This window comes from Hibiscus syriacus, unplaced genomic scaffold (assembly GCF_006381635.1).
Source record: "Hibiscus syriacus cultivar Baekdansim isolate YM2019G1 unplaced genomic scaffold, ASM638163v2 tig00117032_pilon, whole genome shotgun sequence".
Taxonomy (NCBI): Eukaryota; Viridiplantae; Streptophyta; class Magnoliopsida; order Malvales; family Malvaceae; genus Hibiscus; species Hibiscus syriacus.
This window is the reverse complement of record NW_024063532.1, coordinates 2087154-2110767: the sequence shown is the minus strand read 5'-3', so window position 1 is coordinate 2110767 and position 23614 is coordinate 2087154. Positions and strand designations below refer to the sequence as shown.

At 34.4% G+C, this 23614-nt stretch overlaps 1 pseudogene; it reads left to right on the top strand.

Moving 5' to 3' along the window:
- Window positions 1-7227: 7227 nt before the first annotated feature.
- Window positions 7228-11376, top strand: LOC120196241 (annotated as a pseudogene).
- The last annotated feature ends 12238 nt before the right edge of the window (window positions 11377-23614 follow it).

Sequence of the window (23614 nt, the reverse complement as noted above, 5' to 3'; positions counted from 1 at the left end):
ACCCTTGATCTTCAATTCAACTTCCAATATTTCCTCGGATCCATATAAACAGAAATTATATCAGAAAAGGAGCTTAATTACGATAAACGGATCGAATCGGGTGATAAATCAGTGAAAGATGGCTTACCGAGTTCGAATTTGGCGAAACGGACTTCGGATTCAGGATGTTGAAAGCATAAAATATGACTTTTCAGAAATTTGGAATTTTCGGTAAAAATCAAAGTCAACGGGTTTGACCGGCAATTTCGAGGCCTTCGGGTTCGAATTTCGAAAAACGGACAGCGGAATCAGATTTGGAACGTCGAAAAATGTCAGGATATGTATACTCGGTCGAAGTCAAAGGTCGTTTAATGCCCGATCAAAGCTGGTCAAAGTTTTGGTCAACAGTGGTCAACGTCGGTCAACGGTCAACGGTCAACGGGTCGGGTCGGGTCAACGGGTTGGGTAAACGGGTCGGGTTGGGTCAACGGGTTGGGTCGGGTTGTGACCGGTCAAACCGGTCAACTATTCACTAAAACCGGTCAAACCGGTCATTTAGACTATCCCCACTCGCAGTGGCGGCGCGTGGGCACTGTTCCGGCAGCGTAAAATTCACAGAAAAATTTCTAAAAATTATTTTGAGCGATTTCGAGATACTTACAAAGCTCGGTTCACAATTTTGAACGGCGGAGAGCTCGATTTTGAAACGTCGGAAACTTTGACCGCTTCACCTCCACACGCGCTGCCGCCGCCGGAGAAAAAGGAGAACACCGGTGGACTCGGAACGACACAAGGAACACGATGGTGCGGGAGGTGTCGTAAACGGATCATCGGATCGTCGTGAATCGATGAAAAACCAACTAAAACGAGTTATTACCGACGATACTTCCGACTGAAATTCACGACGAATGACGATGATTCACGACGAAAGGTTTGAGGGGTTTTGTTCCTCGATTGACAACGAACACGATGGTGGTTTAGGCTCATCGATCAGAGGTCGGACGGCGAGTAGATCGGAGTTCAAAGAGGGGTTGACGGGAGAGGGAAACTGGAAAAATTTCCAGAAACTGAGCACGGGTGGGGGATTATATTTCAACATATATAAAAAATGGTTATATCATGGGTTTAGCCACTGAATTTCCTGTACTTCTTAAAACGGTCTGCCAACTTTAAAATCTTACAATTTAATCCCCCCGTTTCTTTCAAAAATACCAATTAAATCCACCACTTTATAATTTCTTAAATTTAGCCCCTAAATTGGGGTGTTACAATTCTCCCCTCCTTAAAAGAATTTCGTCCTCGAAATTCATTCATGTCACATTATTGCAAAAATAAAACTTTCATCAGTTTTTTTTCATATCTAGAAACACAGATCCTTCACTAATCCTTAACCAGTTGAGTATACATTCTTATCAGAACTCTCTCTCATTTCAATAAAAGATTCCGAACGAAAATAGCATTGAGTAATCAATTCAGTCTTGGTCATGAGAATATGCTCATAGAACAGTAGCATATCCCAATTTAATTTCCGAAGTCAAGTCAGAATCTTTCAAATAAATAACTCTCACATGGCTCATGAGATACTTTACAGCGTTTAGACAGATGTTACTAGTATTCTTTTTTTGTACAAGTATAACCTTAACGGATAGAAACTTCGGTTTATTCGTTACAGATAGGGACTCAGCCCTGGAGTTCCGGCTCAGAGAGGTATGATCACAGTCTAGGGGCATGTACTGATCAGACATATTTTGACATTCGACCGGCCGGTCTAACTTGAAAATTTTAACTCAAACCATAGCTCTGATACCACTAAATGTAACCCCCTAGACCGATAAGGGTAACCAAATCCGATCCGGGGTGTCACATTAGGGTCACCGGAGCGACCCACTGTAAAAATAGCGGAAAATTTAAAACTTTTTATCAGAACATATAAACTTATAAAATCATTTGTCGCTATTTAAAAATAAAACAGATCTTCAGACTCATATACAAATCAAAATACAATTACATACCCCCTAATCACATGTACCATACTCTGCAACAACGCCGAAAGAACTCCCTTACTGAAGTCGATAGATGCACTGGTACAATTCTTTTAACCTGAAAAGGTAAGTAATAGAGTGAGCTTCGAAAAGCTCAGTAATACAGAACTACCAGATGATGCTGAAGAACGTGCAGATACAAATAAACATATTTTTCCTTATCGATTCAGACATTTACAGATCTTTATATTGAGCAGAGATTCTACGGATATTTCAGGTAGTAACAAAGAGTATTCATTCCAGATGGAAATATTTCGGATGTCTAGGTTCAGGATATCAGAAGAGGTTTTCTAGTGTGTTCCCAAAAACCATGTAACTTTTCAGATCTTTTTAAAACACACACACATATATATATATATGCCCCCATCCCATCACAACATAATGTGTAGGTTCCCCAGAACCATACACCCAACCCAACACAACATATAAGGCCCTGAGCACAAAGCCGAGGTACCTGCGGAAATTCTTCCTTCAACAATACCCCCCAATTAAAACATTTTTCCGTCATTAAACGAAGATATCAGAAATCAAAACAGAATTCAGAACAGATATCAGAACAGAATCCAGATCAGAAATCAGAACAGAATTCAGGTCATTTATCAGAACAGAATTCAAGTCGGAAATCAGATAAAATATTTATATGATTAGAGAACACACCAGAGTTTACAGATATTATTCAGAGATGCTAAATAATCTTAGCAGGCAGAGAAACACGGATTTTCAGTATACCGATAAAATACCGGACGTTAGAAATACTATTGGAAAAGTTCAATAACTGACAGAATCATCAGTTATTCAGAATGTGAATTATCAGGATCATATCTTATTTGGACAGTTTTCAGAAGTTGTATGTAATCATAAGGGTATTCAGAATCCTTTATATCCATGTCAATTGATCGGATAATCGAACAACTTGAGAACGAAGATTCAGAACCTTAACAATCTATGTCGACTGATCAATTCATTTTCCTTCTAGGGTATTTACTCTTTAATACCACAATTCTTGTCCGTAGACCATTTTCGGAATCATCGCTGAATAAATCTTCCAATGTCTTTATTTCATTTCCACACTTCCACAATATCATAAAATGATGACGTACTTGATTAATTTGTTCATAACCCATTGTAATTGTACACTACGTAAACTCATAAGAGTTTCCAGACTTATCCAAATCACTTATTAAATCCTCAGTCATTGAGGTTACCTAGTTCATTTAGCAGTCATGTCCATTCCAGTTACTTCAGGATTTTCCAGAGTAATTCAAAACGTTCCTGAATTTCAGATACATGTTGTACTTTCATTCCATTCAATTTGGTCTTCGTGGTTGATTTGTCGAACAAACATCCAATTCTTAGTACTGAATACGATCTAGAGCTGAGCTGAGCTGAATACTTCCAAAATTATCATTGAGCCAAACTTGAGAAGACGAACACATGTTCCAGTAATATCTATGCCATTCAAGTATTGACATAGCTTTAGGGTTGATCTATTCACTTAAATTGTTTTCCATTACCTTTAAAGGTAGTCCAATACTTCTGCTTACTTGGATTCCTTAATTAATCCAAGACATTTACTTAATTTAGGCCATAAGGTTATTTTGTAAATTTTGGTATTCAGTTTTATTCCATTCATTTCATAGCTCGAGGATATCCAATCATTCATGAGCTTGGTGATATTCTTGGTTCATTTCCATTACAGGGGTATTTTGGTCATTTTACAGATCTACGGTATTTCAATCTTTTCCTTCCATCCGATCTTATTATTTAATTCAATCTTATCATTTACTTCAGTCCTTTCGAACAATTCTGACAGCAGAATACCCCCGATAAATTACTCTTCAAGTATTTACTCATTATTCGAATATTTCCGGGTCAAGTGCCTTCTCAGATTTTACAAACGGAATATCAGGAATTTTCCTGCACTAAGTCAGGATCTTAACAATTAAATCCGCACTTAATCGAGTTAAGTACGAATCCTCTAAGTATTTTCTCATTCAGAGTCAACTAAGACTATTATACCTCTTAAGGGTATTTCCATAATTTCTTAACAAGATAATTTCGATATTAGCTCTTAACGAAAATAATATAATTTCCAAATAAAACCAACATTTCTTATGCACATCAATATTTTTATCAGATCAATATGTCTATAAAATCCTCTTATCTAACTTCCATATTCAAATCTTGTCTTTTTATAACACAAGGGTATTTTCGTAATTTTACCCTACCGGACTATTCTCATAATTTCTCATCCAAATACCTTTAACATTTAACCTTTGATGAAATAAATTATAATTTACAAATCCATGTCTGATTTCTTTATCACTATTCACAAACTTGTAATTTAATTCTAACAATCTTTCAATCTCTTATATTAGACATTCGATCCGTATTCTGTTACAGAATTTCTACCACATTCATATCGAGTGAATAAATTATTCAACTCCACAAAAGTGACCAACATTATCTTATTCATGCATTTACCAATATCAACATGTTCCATAAAGCATAAAGAGGTAGTAAAGTATTACCTCGATTTCCGTGCAATACTGATCGACCATAAAAATTCCATTCGAACACCTTTGATCTTCAATTCAACTTCGAATATTTCCTCGGATCCATATAAACAGAAATTATATCAGAAAAGGAGCTTAATTACGATAAACGGATTGAATCGGGTGATAAATCAGTGAAAGACGGCTTACCGGGTTCGAATTTGGTGAAACGGACTTCGGATTCGGATTCAGGACGTCGAAAGCATAAAATATGACTTTTCGAAAATTTGGAATTTTCGGTCAAAATCAAAGTCAACGGGTTTGACCGGAAATTTCGAGGCCTTCGGGTTCGAATTTCGAAAAACGGACAGCGGAATCAGATTTGGAACGTCGAAAAATGTCAGGATAGGTATACTCGGTTGAAGTCAAAGGTCGTTTAATGCCCGATCAAAGGCGGTCAAAGTTTTGGTCAACAGTGGTCAACGTCGGTCAACGGTCAACGGTCAACGGGTCGGGTTAGGTCAACGGGTTGGGTAAACGGGTCGGGTAAACGGGTCGGGTCGGGTTGTGACCGGTCAAACCGGTCAACTATTCACTAAAACCGGTCAAACCGGTCATTTAGACTATCCCCACTCGCAGTGGAGGCGTGTGGGAGCGCGTGGGCACTATTCCGGCAGCGTAAAATTCACAGAAAAATTTCTAAAAATTATTTTGAGCGATTTTGAGATACTTACAAAGCTCGGTTCACAATTTTGAACGGCGGAGAGCTCGATTTTGAAACGTTGGAAACTTTGACCGCTTCACCTCCACACGCGCTGCCGCAGCCGGAGAAAAAGGAGAACACCGGTGGAATCGGAACGGCACAAGGAACACGATGGTTCGGGAGGTGTCGTAAACGGATCATCGGATCGTCGTGAATCGATGAAAAACCAACTAAAACGAGTTATTACCGACGATACTTCCGACTGAAATTCACGACAAACGGCGATGATTCACGACGAAAGGTTTGAGGGGTTTTGTTCCTCGATTGACAACGAACACGATGGTGGTTTCGGCTCATCGATCGGAGGTCGAACGACGAGTAGATCGGAGTTCAAAGAGGGGTTGACGGGAGAGGGGAACTGGAAAAATTTCCAGAAACTAAGCACGGGTGGGGGATTATATTTCAACATATATAAAAAATGGTTAAATCATAGGTTTAGCCACTGAATTTCCTGTACTTCTTAAAACGGTCTGTCAACTTTAAAATCTTACAATTTAATCCCCCGTTTCTTTCAAAAATACCAATTAAATCCACCACTTTATAATTTCTTAAATTTAGCCCCTAAATTGGGGTGTTACAATTCCGCGGGTTAAATGGATGGGCCGCGGACCTTAGATTTTAAAACCGTTTATGATTACGGGCTTTTTAAACCGCTCAGTTTAAGCCCGCACCGTCAAAACCCGCGGGTTAAACAGGCGGGTAGCCCGCATACCCAGCTCTAGGGAGGACCCTGAGCAGCTGCTCAGGCCCCCATTTTTTTGTATTTATACCTAGGGCACTCAATTTTTTATATTTACAATTAGGACCCCTAATTTTTATAATTTCATAAAGTTTTTAGTTTTTGACCATCTTTTTTCATTTCTCTTATTAATTCATTCAATTTTGAATTAAATTCAATCATGGTTTTCTCTTTTTTTCCCCAAATCTCACTCTTAAATTTATCACATATTCTTTAATTTTTTGTCTTCTTCAATCTCAATCTAACAATAAAATAATATACAATTCTTTTTATTTATTTATTTATTATTCAAAGTCAATTTATGTATCATAAACATATTTAATTTTTTATATTTATTCTCTCCTAGTTGTATTTAAGATGATTTCTTGATAAAATAATAAAAATAGTGTATTTTTTGTAATAATTATTTTTCTATGATTTATTTATGTAATATTGAATTACTTATTTAAAATAATAAAATATACTTTCATTTTATAAAGATATATTTTTTTATTTTTCGTCCAGGACCCCGAAACTATCTGAGACAACTTTGAATATTATTATGTCTAAAAATTTATTTCAAAATATAATCACATATTATATCAAAAATCAAATATCAGTTTAGATTTTCTGGATTCTTCCTGTACAAATCAAGATTTTCTAATAAATTATGTAAAATTCTCATGCTCTATGAAATAAAAAGAAAAGTATTATCGGAGAATCCATTGATTTTCTTCAATAGTTAAAAGTGATAGTTAAAATACAAATTTTATAAAGGCGTAATACCAAGATTAGCACTTAATGTTTACTAAAATGGTCATTTTAGCCTTTATTATATTTTTTGGAGCATTTTGGGACTCAATGTTCCATTTTAAGACAAAAAGACCCCTAACATTTAACAGTATAATCACTTTGACCCTTATTCTTTTTTTTTCTGGAGCACTTTAGCCTTTAATGTTTCATTTTAGGTTAAAAAAACTCCTATTTTAGAGTGCTAATTGTGTGTGAAATAATGATTTCTATTTATAGAGGGGTTTTTTGTCCTAACCTGAAACGTTGAGGGCTAAAATGCTTTAAAAAAAAATAAAAGGGACTAAATGACTATTTTAATAAATGTAGGGGTACTTATGGCATTATGCCTTTTATAAAACATATTTAAGTTCCCTTGTCTCTCTAATATCTCAATATCAATCTCCGCAACCCTAGTGCTCTGTTAAGCATCTAAAAATCCCAACTTTTCTAGTGCAAAAAGAAGAAAAAAAAATTCTATATAAGATTTTGTAGCAAATTAGCTATTTGACCTAAAATATCATTCGTTTAGGTAAATAATCATGAGAGAAATTGTCACTGTCCAAGTTGGAGGTTTCGCTAACTACATCGGTTCTCACTTTTGGAACTTCCAGGTTCAGCTAATCTTTACTTATTTCCTTTCTTTTTAATTTGATTATATTTATTTTTTATGCTCTTTAAATTGTTTATTTCTTACTGAAAATGAAGGATGAAATGCTTGGCTTAGCTGCCGATCCTTATGCTTCTCCGCTCTTCAAAACTAAGAGTCTAAACATGGATGTTCTCTACCGTACGGGTGAAACGCATCAGGTGCAACTTTGACCAATTGCTTATAATATAAGTATTGTTGTTCTCAGTCAATAATATTATATTCATTTATATTAGAAAACTCGTACAAACAGTTCATCTCTGATGCAATAAGCTCCAAACAATAGATACAAGAAGAGCTTCTTATGTTATTATTGCGAAACCTTCACGAATTTAGTTTTAGAACCCTTCACTGTAGTTAATATGTTGTTGCTTTTTGTGGTGATGAAGTTGTTTATGATGCTGTATATGTGCAGGGGACTATTACATATACTCCTCGTCTTCTCTCGATTGACTTTCAAGGTGCATATTTTTATTTGCAAAGTTTATGTCTGCTCCATTCATTCCACATTGTTAAGTTTTAAGCTTAGTTCTACTTATTCTTTTAGATCTAACCATAATTGGTTCCTTTTCATTCATATAGTTTGGATGAGATAGTGATGTCGATTTGTGTTTCCTTTTCATATGGTTCTACTCGTGAGAACTTTAATATATTGTAGGATCCCTTGGATCAGTGAGTTCAAAGGGAACGTTCTATAGCGAGGATTCTAATGCATCATCAGAAGTTGTTACTTGGTGAGATTTTCCATTTCAACTAATTGCATTAGTCTTATGGTGTACATTATTTTCTTTTGTTTTCCATCGTCTTTCGAGCACTACCCCTTCAAAAATAAATAGAAGTAGCAGAAATAGTATGCTGTTTTTTTGCTTTTTCAATGACATTTAGATGGTTGAGTGTTGGAGTTCAATACCTAGCAGAAGCTGATATTTTAACTGATCATTCTTGTTCTTATTCATAAATAATTACTGTTTTTCTCTGTGAAGAATGCTTTCCTTAATAAACATAATGTTGTCTCAGCCCCATTTTTACTAATATTAAGTAATTCTGTTTTAATAACAAAAGCAATTGCTTCTGATTTCCAATAATACTTATGATATATGCTTATGGTTAAGACTTATGTTTTGGAATTCTTAAAGATATATTGTGATAAATGCAAATGGACTCCTGTTTTATTGCAGCACTTTATTACCACAAGTTTGTGATTAATTACATAAAATTCACAGTCATAAGTCTTCTGACTTTCAGGGCTATGTTCTTCGTCCTTGTGTGAGCTTTGGGTGCATAAGATTTATAAATGAGCTAACTTGAACATCTTTAAAAGAACTTGCAGGGTGGGAAATGTTTCTACTCATGCATCTGAACCACAGAAGAGGAATTTATTCTTGCAAAGCTTGTATCAGGAAGAGCAGGATGCTCCTTTGATGAACGGTATCCATGATGGGGAAAAGGCTTCTCAAAATGAAATTCAGGATACAGATATAGTCAGTTGTTTAGATAAAGGAGTTCAATTTTGGACAGACTTCTCAAAAGTCCACTATCATCCTCAGAGTTTGTACGAAATAAATGGATTGTGGATGGATGCTCAAGAATTTGACAATTATGGAAGTGGGAAGGATGTCTTCATGGAGAATTTACGAGGAGAAGAAATATGTGAACGGCTTCGGTTCTTCACAGAAGAGTGTGATCATGTCCAGGTAAAACTGACCTATATAGTGTGATCCTTTGCTGAAATCTCTCTGCAATATCAAAACCTGTAAGTGGACAGCATTTAAGACACTTGGTTGTCAACTTTATATGGATGTTGATGGTTTTGCTTAATGAACTTTTCTAGAGGTTTGAATTTAATGATGCACAGGATAATTTGGTTCGGAAAGCTCTCCGCATTTCCCTTTTAATTTTTAAGTTTGAGCATCACTTAAACATGATTTATATTCAGATTTAATGTTGCGAGTTTAATTTGTTTTTCAATTATTGATGATGTAATCAGGGGTTTCAATTCATTGTTGATGATTCGGGAGGTTTCTCCCCACTAGCTGCCGATTTTCTGGAAACTGTTTCTGATGATTACACGAACACTCCAGTATTGTTATATGCTGTTAGGGGCCCTAATTCTCATATGAACCTGAGTAGCAGGAAGCAGAAAGTTGTAAGAGATCTTCATGATGCAGTATCTTTCACAAGATTATCATCTTTCTGTAAACTGATTGTGCCTGTTGGTTTACCCTTCTTGAGTAGGAGTAAGTCAAATTATGATTTTGGCTGCCTTCTAAATTATTGTTGTATATGTTTCATATGATTTTACATGGTTTCAAATTGTTTGTTTCAGAACGAGGATTTTCTTGGTACATATGTACATACAGTTTCATTCCTGATCATACAGCATATCGTATAATATTCAGCTGTCAGCTGTGTCATATTTTGTCAAAAATGCATGTAACATGTTAATTATTTTATTTATGCTGTTAGCCTGTTAACCTGATACCCTTTAATGAAATTGTCCTGGTCTTATCTTCTTAAATGGACTAAAGATTCCGCACACCTAATTTTGAAGGTAAAGCTTCAACTTTCCTCAACATTAAAGCTGAGAGTCCCTACCACTGCAGTGCTGTATATGCTGCAGCTCTACACTCTACAAGTCTCCCATTCCGCATGGAGGCACTTGGTCCTACTGCAGATTCATCTGATGTCTGTGGTGCTGTGGATGTTAATGGCATTGTACAAATGCTAGCAGGACAATCCAGGCAGAACATGGTGGCCATTATGGATGTTGAAATGCCAGGCCCCAGTTTGACAGGTACCACGTGAAGTCCTTTCCCTCTCAATCCATTGATAACAATGGCTTTTCAGTTCATGCTTCTTTTTAGTGAAAAAAAATTGAGTTATTGCTGAGGAAAACCAGATTGTGTGGTTTGATTGTTCCAAATTCTGAATTCCAGGGAGACAGAATGAGCAATCCTTGCTTGCAAATCTGCAGACATTGACTCCAGAGGTCGCAGAGGATGTGGATGATTGGCAGGCTGTGGAATCAATGATTGTGCATGGAGCAACAGGGCCAGGTACTGTTTTAAGGATATGTGTATATTTACAGATAAAAGTATATTATTATTATCCCTTGAATACGCTAAGAAGCATCAGGCACGTTACAACAAATATTTTAGAAATCCTTGCTCATTAGATGCTTTACCACTCGAATCGGCTTACGAACCAGTAAGGCAGATATACTTCGAAGTTTCAACACCATATATTTTTAGGGATGAATCATTTCTTGATGTGGTGATATTGTGTTTTTTATCAGCAATTTTCTCATTCTGAAGTGGCATTAGCAGCCCTGGTAATCGAGATTATTTATTTCGTTGCAGGAGGTTGTACCGCTTCAGTTTCCGAAATTAAGAATGCAATACATGGTGTATATGGGTGTGCAACCTCTAAGCCAATGTTCTGCCATCTATCGGTGGCCCAATGCCCTCTTCCAATTCCCTTGCCTTTCCCTTCAATCTTCGGTAATCTTGTTGGACAACATGGTGAGCTGCTGGGAAGTCCAATCTTAGGTTCAGCACCAAGAGGATCACTTGATGTTCAATTCCATTCCCATGGCCGCTAGAATGCGATCCACCTCTGCTATCATGCCATTTTTGGAGAACAGATTGGGGAATCTTCGTAAATTCGGTATCGAGCGAGGATGTCCAGGAGCAGAGTTGCTTAGAAGTTGGGGATTTGGAAAGGATGAAGTGGAAGACATTGGTGAGACTTTGTCTAACATGGTTAGGATAGTCAACCCTTATTCTGAAATGTCATCCGATTCAGATTAAGTTAATCATGGATGAGAGGATCAGCTCTTTTTTTATGTTGTATTTAGCCGACATCTCTGACCGGTTGCATGCATCATGCTTTAGCTAAAATTCCGGGAGAATTTTGCTTAGTGGGCTTATGATGGAAAATATCTGGAAACATTCTATAACGCTCAACAAAAATCGATGCTCACCACTAACGATGAATATTATTAATTTAATTTATAAAATTTAAAATTTTAAAGAGTTCAACGTATAATTATAAATTAGTTATTAATAAATTAAAGGTAAATTATAACAGTGATCATTTAACTATTTTTTTTTATTTTGATTATTATTTTTGAAATTTTATCAATCATATCACTCAACTATTTAAATGCATTCAATTAAGTTACTTGTCTTTAATATTTAATGGGAAAATTGGTGATTTTGTCACTGTTACTTGTATATTTTTATTAATTTGGTCTCAATTTTAACTATGCAAAACGTGACCTTTTCACCCACTATTCAATTCAACCCAATGCCAACAACCAGCTCCCATTTATTTCAATGAACAAAAAATTAACTAATATTTAAATTTCAAAAGTTTCTTGAGGTAGTATTTGGGAATTCATATTTCAAATTTTTGGATTACGAATTTAAAAATAATGTAAATTGTCGGATAAAAAATAATGAAATTACAATATTCAAGATCATTTCTCAAATTCATGGATTTGTTATATAACTATTAAGTATAGAATTTGAAACTCTTATACTATTTATGAATTTGACAATATGTATATATGTTTGAATCTCAACTAATTCCTTCATAATTTATGCATATCCAAGCGCCCGAACACAACATAATATGAAAACAGAAAATCAACGAACTCAAAAGAAAGCAAAGTGAAAAAGAACGGAAAAACGCTTAGCTGGCTCTAATTGATCGCATACTTGTTGATTCATATCCCGTATATGACTGCGTACTATACTTAAAATTCGAGTCCGGTCCACCTGGGCAATAAACACAAATATTCCCAGTATGCTGCTTCGACATTACCGCCATGACTGTGATTCCGAAGGCGGTTCGGACCGGTTTGGCTCATAGCTTAGAAAGGACTCCCGATCTGACTCAGGAAGCGCATCGATCATCTCCACCAGATTAGAGCCACGTACTAGTCCATATTTTTGACACGCGGCTGATTTGATTGCATTTAGGTCTACCGTTTGATTCTTCCCTGAAAGTTCCACCATGGAGTTGACAATTTCAACAATGGCATGAACTCAGGCCTCTTCTTTGGTTTGCCATGTAATAAGTTAAAATTAGGACTGGTGAGGCAATGACACATGTCATTACACTTGACACGAATGACACATGACACCATTTGATTTGAGGGTTAAATTTATTTTTATTTATTAAATTTAGGACCAAATTGATAGAATATATAAGTAACAACGATCAAATGTGTAATTATACAAAATATTTTAACTGTCAAATCAGCTTCTCTGTTAAATATTAACAACAAGTGACTTAATTGAATGCATTCAAATGATTGAGTAACCTGATTGACAAAATTTCAAAAATAGTGGTCAAAATGAAAAGGGACAATAGTTAGACGATCACTTGTATAGTTTACACTTTATTTTAAATAATTTACCTTTAAACTTTCAACGAATTTATAATTAAATATTGAGTCCTTTAGAATTTTAAATTTTTATAAATTAAATTAATGATACTTATTGTTAATAGTGCTCATCGTCTCTCGTTATATATATATATAGAAAGTGATTGCTTTTTGCTGGTTTAAGAAAAGAGAATACAAGGAAAATTATTGACGTGATCTCAATAAGCCCTAACTTTCATCTTGATCTGATTAAATAATTGAAGTTCACCAAGGCTTATTCAAAGGGAGTTATACATTCTTCATCCTACACCTGCTCATTTATGCACTATATCTTATCATATGTTTGTATTTACCTCTTGGGATATGCTTATCATATGATATCAGTCATTGCATGAATTTGCATGAGTTTTATTAGTTGCATGACATTCATTGCATTTAATAAGTGTGTTTATTCATTTAATCATGCATTGCATTTAAAGCATCTAGTTCATTGAATAAAGTTAGTTCATTAATTAAACTAGCTCATTCATCAAACTAGTTCATTTATTAAACTAACTCTTAATTCTTTCATGCATGTTTTCAATTAAAGATTGAATAAAGTTTACCTTTGTGTCTAGGTGCATGAGAGAAGTTGAACGGTTTCAACAAATGCAAGAATATCAGTTAGAATGCCTTCTATTTATGGATGCAAGACAGACGTTTTTGGGTCCAGAAATCAATTGGACATTATTCCTCTATCTCTTAGCTTTCCAACGCCTTTTGAATCACCTCAATTCGATATCGGGAGCTTGAGATATAATCGATTTAATGAAAACAGTGCAGGATGAAATTTTCATTACGGTAATTTTATACAAGGATGGTTTGAATGAGTTTGAGCCAAGGAAGAGTCCTTTCATCTTATACCAAGAGACAAGCAATTGATGGCCATCTTAATTCACCAATTCAAGGCATTCAAGGTTTATGTTATCACTCATTGAAGGCTATTCACGTTCAAGCAAGGGGATATGCAATAACCAGTATTCAAAACTTAACATTCAAGGTCTTCATCATCTTTTGAAGGCTAATCATATTCTACAAGGGAACAAGCAATGAAGGCTGATTTTATTTCATTTAACCACCAAATAAAGTGATAAAATCAACAATGAATTTGAAGAGACAAGCTGATTTGGACATGTAGGATGTCCACATTCATCCTATGACTTCATTTATCCTCTTTTCTTCCATTTGCAAGCAAAGCAAAGCGGCCCAAGAGTCACACCTCATTTTTGGATGAATTTAAGGCTAGAATTATCTCAAATTAAAGCTTAATTCATCCATTTTCAATCTACATGGTAAGCTAACAAAGGATAAGAAGAATGACAAATTATTTAATTGAATTCAATTGCTTTTAGGTGATTGTTTTATTTTAATTGTAAAACATCTTCATATAGTGCATATCAACACTATAAATAGGCACCTCCATGGCATTTATACTTGGAACTTTTTGCATAATAAACTCGTTGAAAGGTTTCTTTCATTTTAGTTCTTGGATAAGAAATCTATCGGTTTCATGTCAGTCTTGAAGCCTACCTCCATTTCATTTTATTATAACGTTGGTTCCTAGCTCACCTATAGCTAGTGGGTCACGTTTCCTCCTCTTCCACCTCGATTCCATCATATTATATTGTTGGTTCTTAGCTATATATAGCTAACGGGTCACAATCCATCCTTTGAATTTCTATCATCCTTCTCACCGACTACAACCATCCTTCACCATTTTCGTTACATCCATTCAACCGTTATCACCACCACACTTCTTTCATTTGCAAACCACTTCAACTTCATCCACATACTTTTCAATTTCATTCTTTATTTGTTTATCTCATATTCACAACGTTAATTTTGCACTTTCATAATCATTTCAAGCACTGCAGAGTTTCTTACTAAAATCACAATCGGGCAACAACGTATATGACTCGAAACACATAATTGAGATCATATCATTTGGTATCAGAGTGAGCCGATTCAGTAAGCGTATCATTTTCTCTCTCCTGGTTACTAAAAATTCGAAAAATAAATTCGAAAAAAATAAAAGAAAGAAAAAGTTTAATGAGGGAGTAATTCTTTTCATCTTTAAAGAAAAAAATATTTACTTCATCTTTATATTCCATTATTCAATTTTGTTACCTTTACTTACCATCTCTTTTCCTTGTAGCCAATTTGTTAAGTTAATCGATCGGATGAATTGGCCAAGAGGGGGGTGAATTGGTAATAAAAATTTCGGTGGAAGCTTTTGCAGAAAATTAAAAAGATTTGCACAACGATTTAGAGTGGTTCGACTTTCTCAACCAAAGTCTACGTCCACTACCGTAGCTATCCACACTAAGGATTTTCCACAAATTCACTAATTTGTCTTTCGTTTGAGGACAAAGAGTAACCTTACAAAACCCTCAAGAATTATACCCCAAATTCTTCAGAACACTCTCTCCCAAAGAGAAAATTACAAATTCGCAAACTTTACAGAAAACCTCACAAGGTAGATTGTTTGCACAATTCTAGAACAAAGAAAGAACACTCAAGAATAAATACAATTGAGCACAAATGGTGTTCTTGAAAGCAAAAATGAATATTGAATGGAAATAGGGCTTGAATTGCTCAAACTTGATGTTTAAGGCTTTCTATTTGTCTCTCTCTTAATTCTTGTTGATCAATGGCTTCAGAACTTGTTTAAATACACCTTGGATCAATTCTGAACGTTGGGGATCATTGGTGAAGTTAATAAAGCCGTTGTTGTATGTTTTCCATTTAAAATATATGTTGGGAGCATAGGGATATCGGTACACCTGCAAAGGATATTGATACACCAGTGTAAAATTCAAATATTTCGATCGTTATTTGACTAAGTGTATCGGTACCTCCTAGGGGTATCGGTTCACTAATTGCATTCGACGTTTCTCGGAGCCAGAGGGGTATCGATACATTCGGCTATGTATCGGTACCCTTATTACATTCAAAATTTAGGGATATCGGTACATCCAAAGAGTGTATCGGTACACCCCTTCTTAAAAATCATTTTTGGCTCGATTAAGGTTCGAAATATTTTGTAAAAATTGTTTCAAAAATATTTTAAGATTAAAACACAATTTTACACTTAAGTAAGGATTAAAATTGACATTTGAAAACTTGGAGTAATATTTTTGATATTCGATTATTTTAATCGAATATTATTTTTAAAATCAAATATAAAATCTTAAAATTCATTTACACTTTATTTGTTATATCGAAACATTAAAATGTTTTCAACAGTCTCCCCTTTTTATATATAACAAAACATTTTAGTAATTTTAAGATTTTCTTTTTGAAAATCATTTTTAAATCAATTTTTGAAAAATTATTCTTCCTTACTATATTATTCTCCCCCTTTTTGTTAAATCAAAAAGACTCTATAAAACGTTTAAAACAAGTTTTTTTAAGGAAAATAGCCAATTGATTTATATAGATATAGATTTAGCTGCTAAGATCACAATCAAGAGAATTGTTAGCCATTAGTCCATAAAAAATATTCATAAACAATATGTAATGGTAATTGGTCATAATTTAACTAAGATGTAAATGATGCAAAAATTAATGAAAATTAATATAAACATTAAGTTCAAACAAAACATTCAAACCATTCAAATAAATATATCCAAAATCCAAAACACACAAATCCAAAACATTCAAAATGTTTTAACAATAAGTTAAAATTCAACATATGAAAACTAAGCAAGGCAAGATTTTGTCATCCATTGGTGGGTCGAGAGGAGGAAAATGTGCTCGTAGAGCAGCCATATCGAGTGTAAGCGCATTGAGTCCGTCGTCCATAGCAATGAGTCGATGATTCATTGCTTTGTTGTTAGCTCGCATCTCCCGTTAATTCTCCAATTGTTGAGCCCCCATAGCGGTTAAGTGGGATTCTATAGATGTAAACCTCATGTCAAATGTCTCCATAAATGATCAAAAATATGGATGCATATGACTCTCTTGCTATATCGGCTCGTCCTCAGCTAGGTTAACGGGATCATCAATATCCCATATAATTTCTTCAAGTTTTGGATCATCAGCAGCCTGTGCCACTCGTGAAGAACTAGTACCAGGTGTTTTTTGGGTTGATCGAACCCATTGATCTTTATCCCCGGACCATCCCGATTTGCGTAAAGTTTTGAGATTTATTTGGCTTTTAAGAGGGATAGCTACATCAAGCTAAACCCTAAGCTTGGTTTTTAATAAACATATTACTAAGAAGACAACCGTAAACTAAGGTTTCTAAGTGTTTAGATGGGACGTTGTTTACGGTTTCAAATAGTTCAACAAAAATAATCTATGGCAGGTTTATTTTCTTATCATTTTGGATACAATGTATCCACCAAAGGTCAAGTGCTCTAAGAGTTGAGTATCTACCTCCTGATGGTCTAAACCACCAAGAGATGATCACATAAAGAAAATGTTCATGGTGAACTGACAACGTACTCGCACTAGCCTTGGCTTTATAACAATAGCCACAATTTCTCTCTCGTTATCTAAGCCCTCATTATCTAAACCAAATGTCCTAGCGATTGAGTCAAAGTTAATATGAATGTATTGGCCTAGGAGATAAGAACGAATACTAACAGTGGCAGTTTGAGACTTTTTTTCGACACAAACCGCATTGGAATAGAAAATACAGACTAGTTGGTGATAAACGACAGGTTCAAGCTAAAAAAGTTTATCAAATTTCCAAGTTTTGAGGGTAGAAAGATATTTAAATTTTATATCGATCATTTCTTGAATAGAAGAGATACGTTATTTCCGGATGTTATAGGACTCGAATAGGTCAACAAACCTAGTGTAGAGATTTTCCCGATGACCAGGTTCGTTAAAATAGGAATTTCTAATTGTCATCTCGGGATCATTTGGGTTTGGATTAGAAGGTAGAATAGGAGGTCGGTTTGGAGGTTGGTTTGACCGACTAGATGAAGTCTTAGGTCATTTGGAATGAGACATGGTTTAAATCGGAATGGGATAAGAAATACATGCAATTTGAAAACACATGTATGCAATAATATCAATCCCAAAACTTAAAATGAGTCCTCAATATTAAAGGCTCTCTAAAACTAATCCTAATGGACAATTTTGAAAACTATTTGAAAAACTAATTATGAAAATCATTATATGTATAGTTTTCATTAAAAACAACATAATTAAATCAAAAACAACAATTTTAAAACAAAAATAATTTTTATTTCAAAATTAAAAAATTTGAAGAATTTTTGTGTTTCTCATGAAATTAGTTGTAGACTCTTGTTTAAAATCATAATATAAGCAATGCCCGATCACTATTTTGAACTAAAACTAACTAAAACTAGTCCGATGTTCAAAAATCAATAAAATAGTATTTTTGAAAAGTTACCTTGAAAATTTTGGATTTGAGTGGATTTTGTTGTTGATTGCACAATTTTGATGATGCTAGCAGGATTAGGAGTTGAAAATCGAATGGAATCCGACTTAAATCGTCGATTTTGAGCAAATAGAGAGTTTAGGGTTTTGATAGAGAGAACTAGCGTGAGTATTTTGTTTTGGGAGGGTTTGGTAAAATATAATTTTAGGGATTTAAAGCCTAAACCCGACAAGGGGTATCGGTACCCCTCTAGGGGTATCGATACACATTCAAAGAGGGTATCGATACACGTTGAAGAAGTATCGATACCTAACAAGGGGTATCAGTACCTGGGTGACAGGTATCGTTACCTAGTTACCAAAAAATGTCAAAAATCTTCTTTAAAACACTCAGCATGCAAAATTAATCCCTTCTAGTGCTATTGACAATTCATATCAAGAAAATTAACTATGTTCAATCAATGAAATCTACTCTTAAATTTTATTTGAACATATTATTAATTTTCACTAAAGATCATAAAATCTCCCTAACTATTAGCATAGAATGCATTCAAAAATGTTATTTTTATAAGCATTTTTCATTTCTAATTAAAAGTACTAAAATCATTTTAAACACTAAGTCAAGGTAGGTCAGTTAAATCTAATTCTCTCCTAAGTGTCCAAACTCTTTCTTTATCTAAAGGTTTTGTAAAAATATCAGCTATTTGATGCAAAGTATCAACAAATTCTAGAACTACATCTCCTTTAGTGACATGATCTATAATGAAATGATGTCTAATTTCAATGTGCTTAGTTCTAAAGTGTTGGATGGGATTTTAGTGAGACAAATAGTACTAGTTTGTTCACACTTGATAGGTATGGTACCAACTACAATTCTATAATCTAAAAGTTGTTTCATCCATAAAACTTGTAGGCAACAACTACCGACTGAAATGTATTATGCTTCAGTGGTAGATAATGCAACACTATTTTGTTTCTTTGAAAACCATGAAATCAACATATTTCCTAGGAATTGACACGTACCGGAGGTGCTTTTCCTATATATTTTGCATCCTCCATAATCCGCATCAGAGAAGGCATGCAAGCTAAAGCTAGAGTCTCAAGGATACCAAAGTCCTAAACTAGGAGTGTCTTTAAGGTATCTAAAGATTCTCTTAATGGCTTTTAGATGTGATTCTTTAGGGAATGATTGAAATCTAGAACATAAGCAAACACTAAATATAATGTCCAGTCTACTTGCGGTTAGATAAAGCAAAGAGCCAATCATAGACCTATAAAGTTTAACATCTACAAATTTACCTCCTTCATCTTTGTAAAACTTTGTAGATGAGCTCATTGGAGTGGCTTGGGATTTGACATTTTCCAAGCTGAACTTCTTGAGCATATCCTTGACGTATTTTGCTTGATTGATGAAGATGCCATCTTTTCTTTGCTTGATTTGGAGCCGCAAGAAAAAATGAAAGCTCCCCCATCATGCTCATCTCAAATTCACTCTGCATTAACTCATAAAATTCTTGGCAAAGAGCATCATTAGTAGAACCAAATATTATATCATCAACATAAATTTGAACTACTAATAAATCTTTACCTTTTCGCTTTAAAAACAATGTAGTTTCAAACTTCCCTTTTGGAAAACCTTTTTCTATTAAAAATTTTTGACATTCTTTCATACGAAACTCTAGGATCTTGTTTTAAACCATATAAAGCTTTTGTCAATTTAAAAACATGATTTGGAAATTTTGAATCTTCAAAACTAGGAGGTTGTTCCACATACACTTCTTCTTTTATAAAACCATTTAAAAATGCACTTTTAACATCCATTTGATATAATTTAAATTCATTGAAACATGCAAATGCTAATAACATTCTTATTTCTTCTATCCTAGCTACGAGAGCATATGTTTTATAATAGTCTATACCCTCTTCTTGAGTATAGCCTTGAGCAACAAGTCTAGCCTTGTTCCTCACTATATTACCACTCTCATCTAGTTTATTCATAAACACCCATTTAGTACCTACAATATAATTATTACTAGGCCTTTCAACTAATGTCCATACTTTACTTCTCTCCAATTGATTTAACTCTTCTTACATAGCCATAATCCAATTTTCATCATTTAACGCTTCTTGGTCTTAGGCTCTATGTATGAGATAAATGCAACATAATTACATACGTTTCTAAGAGAAGATCGAGTAGTTACCCCTTTGGATGGATCAACTAAAATCTCACCATCCTTGAAATAGTTGAATTCTCTTGGGTATGTGATTTCCCTTTCTTCAATGGTTAGATTCTTGAAGGCATCTTGAGTTCCCTCATCCTTCACTTCTTCCTTTGATGATGGTTCTCCAACATCATGTGTATTTATAATACCTACGTCATCATCAACACAAGAATCCTTCCTCGGAAGGGGATTATCATAAAAAACAACATGAATAGACTCTTCTACCACTAAAGTTCTTTTATTAAATACCCAATAAGCTTTAGAATATAAGGAATAATCCAAAAAAAATCCTTCATCAGTTTTAGCATCAAATTTGCCAAGATTGTCTTTATCGTTGTTTAAAACAAAACATTTGCATCCAAAAGGATGAAAATAACTAATGTTAGGATTTTTATTTTTCAAAATTTCATATGGAATTTTCTTTAAAATTGGCCTAATCATTACTCGGTTAATAATATAACAAGTGGTATTCGTGGCTTCCGCCCATAAATATTTTGACAAATTATTTTCACAAAGCATGGTTCTAGCCATTTCTTCTAAAGTTTGATTTTTACTCTCAACAACTCCATTTTGTTGAGGGGTTCTAGGAGCTGAAAAATTATGGCTAATTCCATTAGAATTGCAAAACTCAGTAAATCCAAGATTTTCAAATTCAGTGCCATGATCACTTCTAACACTAGTGATAGAGTAACCTTTTTCATTTTGGATTATTTTTGAAAATGTGATAAAATGTTCTAATACTTCATCTTTAGTACTTTAAAATAGAACCCGAGTATATCTAGAATAGTCATCTACCAAGACAAATGCATTGTGTTTTCCACCCAAGCTAGTAGTTCTAGTTGGCCCTAAAAGATCTATATGGATCAATTGTAATACTCTACTAGTTGATACATCATTAATGGATTTAAAAGAAACTCATTTTTGTTTTCCTTTAGCACAAGCATCACAGATTTTATCATTATCAAATTTTAGTTTAGGCAACCCTCTTACTAAATCTCCTTGAATTAGCCATTGCAAAACACTCATACTAGCATGCCCTAGTCTCCTATGCCATAACCAACTATCATGCTCATCCTTAGCAACTACGCATAAATTAGTCATACTTATTGAATCTAAATGCACCATGTAAATGTTTCCTATTCTATGACCAATGAGCATAATCTGATTAGATGCAATGTCAACAATTTTACAACAATTTGTTTCAAACAAGACATTGTATCCTTTATCACATAATTGACTAATAATCAATAGATTATGCTTCAACCCATTCACATATAACACTTTTTCTATTTGTATGGAAGAGTTATTACCTTTTGTACCTAAACCTTCAGTATAACCTTTTGAGTTGTCACCAAAGGTTACCACTCCTCCATTTTTGTCGTTAAGCTCTACAAACCAGCTCTTGTCTCTGATCATGTGTCTTGAGCATCTACTATCAAGGAACCATGAATTTGAACTTGTATTTTGTGCCTTGTCGTAATGCTCATTTTCCTACAAACATAGATTAATTTTTTATTTTTGGTACCCAAATTCTTCTGCGTTCATATTCATTAGTTCCTAAAACTTAGTCCCCTTTGGTATCCATTTATTTAGGACATCTTTATCTTTAGTAGTATTGAGTCCTTTAGGAACCCATATACTTCTAACGATTTTACCATTAGAGGTTTTTTGGGGACCTCTATGATTGTAAGATTTAAAATTCTTTCTAATATAGTTGGATTTTGAACTTTCACCTTTTTCAAAACGTTTTGTTCGAACTTTATTGAAAGAAGCTTTAAGATCATCAAGTTTCTTTTGATGATCGTCATTTACTCTTGAAAGTAAGTTATGCAAATCAATATTTTTCTTTTCAAACTCATCTAGTTTGATTTGCAAATTTTTAATCTTACTTTCAAGATCAATGTTGGTCTTGGACACGAGATATTTTTCAGTTTTTAGTTTTGAAATATCTTTCTTGTATTTTGAAAACAATTTCTCATAATATAAAGACAACCCATTATATTCCTCTAATAACTCATCAAAAGAATAATCTTCTAAATCAAATGACTTAGAGGTTACATGAGAATCTTCCTCGGTGGCAATCAAGCACAGGTTCACTACTTCTTGTTCCTCTTCATTTGATGATTCATCATCACTCCAAGTAGCCACGTGTGCCTTGTGCTTCTTCTTTGATTGACCCTTCTTCTTTAATTTTGGGCAATCATATTTGACATGCCTGGGCTTTTTGCATTCATAGAAAAAGATAGGGTCCTTCTCCTTTGGTTCAGTTTTAAAGCCTTTATTTCGTTTGAATTTTCTTCCTCTGTTGGGCTTCATTAATTTTCTGAACCGTTTGGCAAATAATGCCATTTCTTCATCATCGTCATCATCATCAGAATCACTCTCATCTTTTGTGGATTTCAGAGCAACTCCAACATTCTTCTTTTTCTCCGTCTCCTTCTTTGTCTCGTCCTTCTTCTCGAGGTCTACCTCATCTTGAATCATCATTTCATGCGTGAGGAGAGAACCAATGAGCTTATCAAGAGTGAAAGACTTTAGGTCTTTAGCTTCGATGATCATTGTCTTCTTCGATTGCCAAACTTTTGGAAGAGAATAAATTATCTTCCTCACAAGCTTCTCTTTTTGAATGATTTCTCCATATACTTTGAGACCATTGACAATCAAAAAAATCTATCCATCATAACTTTGATATCTTCTCCTGGATTCATCCTAAAATTTTCATAGCTATGAGTAAGAAGACTAATTTTTTATTCTTTTACCTCGTTGGTGCCTTCATGAGTGACTTGAAGTTTATCCCATATTTCCTTGGTTGTTGTACAAGATGAAACTCTCCCTTATTCATCTGTACCTGTGCATAGAAAAGAATATGGATAACCTTTGAGTTGAGATGGAACATTCTCGTATCTTCTTCACTCCATATATTCGGATCTGTGGATGGTTCAGAGTATCCGTTCATCAAGATTTTCCATGCTCCCATGTCACTAGCTTGAATGAAGTACCTCATCATATTTTTCCAATAAGCATAGTTAGCTCCATTGAAAAAATGAGGCTTGTTGACGGGCAAGGACTCAAGAACGAATTTGTTTTTATTTTGAGGAAAAAGAGTAACCTTACAAATCCCTCAAGAATTATACCCCAAATTCTTGAGAACACTCTCTCCCAAACAGAAAA